This window comes from Arachis hypogaea, chromosome 4 (assembly GCF_003086295.3).
Source record: "Arachis hypogaea cultivar Tifrunner chromosome 4, arahy.Tifrunner.gnm2.J5K5, whole genome shotgun sequence".
NCBI classification, from domain to species: Eukaryota; Viridiplantae; Streptophyta; class Magnoliopsida; order Fabales; family Fabaceae; genus Arachis; species Arachis hypogaea.
This window is the reverse complement of record NC_092039.1, coordinates 34,555,041-34,558,747: the sequence shown is the minus strand read 5'-3', so window position 1 is coordinate 34,558,747 and position 3,707 is coordinate 34,555,041. Positions and strand designations below refer to the sequence as shown.

The following is a 3,707-nucleotide window of genomic DNA, read 5'->3' as shown; positions in this document are numbered from 1 at the left end:
TTGAGCTTGCTGAACTTGTTATTGATTCAATTGCATCTGCTTCAGTAAGTTGGTCATATCACATATACTCTAAGCTAGAGCAGCAGTCTCTCTGCTAGAGGATACTTCTGCAACGGCTTTTGAACGGCCTTGTTTCTGCCTGTGGTTCCTAGTGGATTTAGCTAAGTCACTGATCAATTGCCATGCCTCATCAGTGGTCTTGTACTTCTTCATAGACCCATTGCTAGCACTTTCCAATGTGGTCTTATCTTGGGGCCTCATGCCCTGTGTGATATAACTGAGTAACACTATCTTGTCAATCCTGTGGTGGGGGCATGCTTCCAGAAGATTATTGAAGCGCTCCCAGTATTCAAAGAGAGTCTCGTTGTCATCCTGAACAATCGTCGAAATGTCTTTCCTCAGTTTATCAGTAACTTCAGATGGAAAGAATTTTTCCAAAAATTCTTTTTTGAGTGTATCCCAGTTGGATACATTTGCTAGGGGTTGAGTGTAGTACCACTCTCTTGCCTTTCCCTCTAGAGAAAATGGGAAGGCTTTCAACAGAATGGAGATTTCATCAGTGCCATTATGCTTAACAGTAGAACAAGCAGTCTGGAAATCCCTAAGATGCTTGATAGGCTCTTGAGCAGGTAAGCCATGAAACTTGGGCATCAAGTTGAGTAGTGAAGACTTTATTTCAAAATCTATAGCTACTGCTGGGTGGTGTGCCTGGAATGGTTGGAGCGTAAAATCAGGGGCTCCTTCCTCCTGGATAGTGACTCTTCTGGGCGCTGCCATGTCTCCTGCACGTAAATGAACTGGATCAGTAGAGAGGGAGCTTGTTTCTTCCTTAGATGACGGTTCAGGTTCGTCCTTAAAGAGGAGTCGCCGACGCCGAACTTGCCTTATATGTGAAAGAGTTCTTTCAATTTCAGGGTCAAATACTGGCAAGCTTGGATCAGGAAGTGAACGCATCATTTAACGAAAGAAACGTACAGCTCATAGTGACAAAAATAAAATAAAATGCAAATAAATAAATTCTAATTAATAACTTTAGCACTCTATTGCAACTCCCCGGCAACGGCGCCAAAAATTGATGCGGCAGAAATTGGTGAATTAAAAATTATTAAAATATATACGTTTCAAGTATAGTTCTTAACTCACCAGAAATCCACTTATCAATTTAGAAAGGTGTCACAGGAAGTTAAAATTAAAATACTGGGAGTATGAATCCCAGGTCATCTCCCAACGAGTTGCAGAAAAGTGTGCTATTTTATTAATCAGATGTTTTCAAAAAGGTTTGAGTGGAGTAAACAGGAAATAAAATTGGAGAATTTGAATAATGTAAATAAAAGCCTTGACTGGGAGTTGATTAGTTGGAAGTCTCAGTATTGTTGAATTACTCTCTAGATTAATTGATAATTAAAGGTTATCCTGTTTAGTTATCTCTTACTAGGTAAGGGAAAGTCAAACAAGTTGGAATGCTATGTCCGTTCACAAGTTTCAACCCACTTAATTAAAAAGGATTGGTGTTAGTGACTATAGGGCAATCCAATAATAAACCCAATTACAATCTTTCTTTTAAGCCTTCCAACTCAAGGGTTCCTTTCAATTAACTCCCCATCAAGTTGGGGAACTACTCGCTCATTGTGAATGTAAAATTCATAACATATGAAAGGGAATTGAAGAAAGACATTGTAAATAAAAATCAAAATAATCAATTAAAAATAAAAATAATCCTTGTATTAAATAATCCTAAAAATATTCCAATGGTAAAATTAACAAAGCAAAGGACATGGAAGAGTAAAGCCAAGTAAAGAAAACGAACTAGAATGACGAAGTCTTGATGAGGTAATAACTCTTCTCAGTATCCCAATGCAAAAAGTGGTAGAAAAATAAAATCCTAAGAACTATCATTGTCTCCAGAGAGAAAACCTAGAGGAGGAGTAAAAACTAGATCTCAAACTAAAACTGTGTAGAATGAATTGTTGTCTCTGGTTTCTGCATGTTCTCTGGCTCTAGTTTGCTGTTCTGGGCCGAAAACTGGGTCAAAATAGGGCCCAAAATCACCCTCTGCGAATCCTGCAGATTATGTAGATTGCGCACGTCACGCGATCGCGTCATCCATGCGGACGCGTCATTCGCATTTTTCCCTGCCACGCGTTTGCGTCATCCACGCCTCCGCGTCACTTGTGCTTTTCCATTCCGCGCGGTCGCGTGAGCCATGCGGCCACGTCAATGCGATTTCTCCTCTTTCGCGCGAACGCGTGAGCCATGCGGCCGCGTCACTTCTTGCTGGTTATCTCCTCAATTTCTTGTGTTCCTTCTATTTTTGCTAGCTTCCCTTCCATTCTCCAACTCATCCATGCCCTATAAAGCCTGAAACACGTAACACACAGATTACGGCATCGAATGGGATAAAGGAGAACTAAAATGCATAATTAAAAAGTCTCTAGGAAGCAGTTTTCAACCATGTAGTAATTTCAGGAAGAAAATATAAATGCATGCTAAATTAATAAATAAGTGGGTAAGGATCATGATAAAACTACATAATTAAACACAATATAAACCATAAAATAGTGGTTTATCAGTGACTGGACCCAGAGTATTAGTGGGCTGGGCTGGAACAGTGCCCTCAACGGGCCAACCGTGAGGATTGAAGCTCGTGGTTGGCGCGTTTAACTCATTCACACCTGTTTCGGTCGAGTCTTCCTAGGCCCGAGAGTCCGTTGATGGAGTTCGTGCCTTTAACGCGTGAATTGCCCCCGTCCGTTGCCTGGGGCATTGCTTTGGTTTTCATGTCGAGCATTTAATGCTCATTATGGCTAATTTGAAAGTTGGGGGAAAAGTCTGTTTTATCCCTGACCTTTCATGCTCTCATCTGATAGTTACCATTCTGTATCCCCCTTTTTGTTTCTTATTTTCTCATACCCCTTCTCCCTCACTCTCTTCATTGCTAATTCTCTCATTCGTCCGCTGCAAGTTCTATTGCGTTCACTTAAGATTCATCCTTCTTCCTTCTTCAATTTATTGGTGATTCTTATCCGCCTTTATCTTTTTACTATAGATGATTATTGTTCAGTTTTTAGTTTTGCTGCTGTTACTACGTACCTTTTATGTTATTTCTATCTATTCTTGCCTGGGTTAAGCACGTCGTTGTTAGGTAGTTCATAGGGGGATTACCATTAGGTGTCTAATTCTTTATTTTAGGCTTTTAATCGACCATGGATTAACATAGAATAGAGACGTAGCAGAATGTAGCCTTAGTTTCAATTTCCTCTGATTTTCTGGACCTAAAGCTTCCTCCAATTTTCTAACCTGTCGAGTTTAACTTAAGTGGTGCCCCCATTGTAGGTATGGCGCAACATCCTGCTCCGAGGGTCACCGTAGATCGTTATCTTTAGGTCACATCCGACGTCAAAGACACAGCTTCCAAGATAACCCTGGAGGCGCTACAGAAATTTTGTAACGCCGACTTATTGTGTGGGGGTGGCCCCGAAGAGGCCAATTACAAGGTGTTCGTTCCTGGAGATCGGGAGTGCATTTTCCAAATAAACATGGACATTACTTGGGTTGCCGATTCGATGTAGGTGTACAAGCCCATGTTCATCAACTTGGGAGTTCGGCTCCCTTTCTTCCCCTTCGTAATTTCCCTTCTGAACCGATGCGACATGGCACCCTCGCAATTGCACCCAAATAGCTGGGCCTCCATCTGTTGCTTTGAGATG

General features: G+C 41.2%; 1 non-coding gene across 1 annotated transcript; it reads left to right on the top strand.

Annotated features, from left to right (window-relative positions):
• Positions 1–298: 298 nt before the first annotated feature.
• Positions 299–405, top strand: LOC112798755 (small nucleolar RNA R71). The gene has a single exon (XR_003200352.1). It is a non-coding gene; the product is annotated as a small nucleolar RNA R71 (small nucleolar RNA).
• Positions 406–3,707: the final 3,302 nt, after the last annotated feature.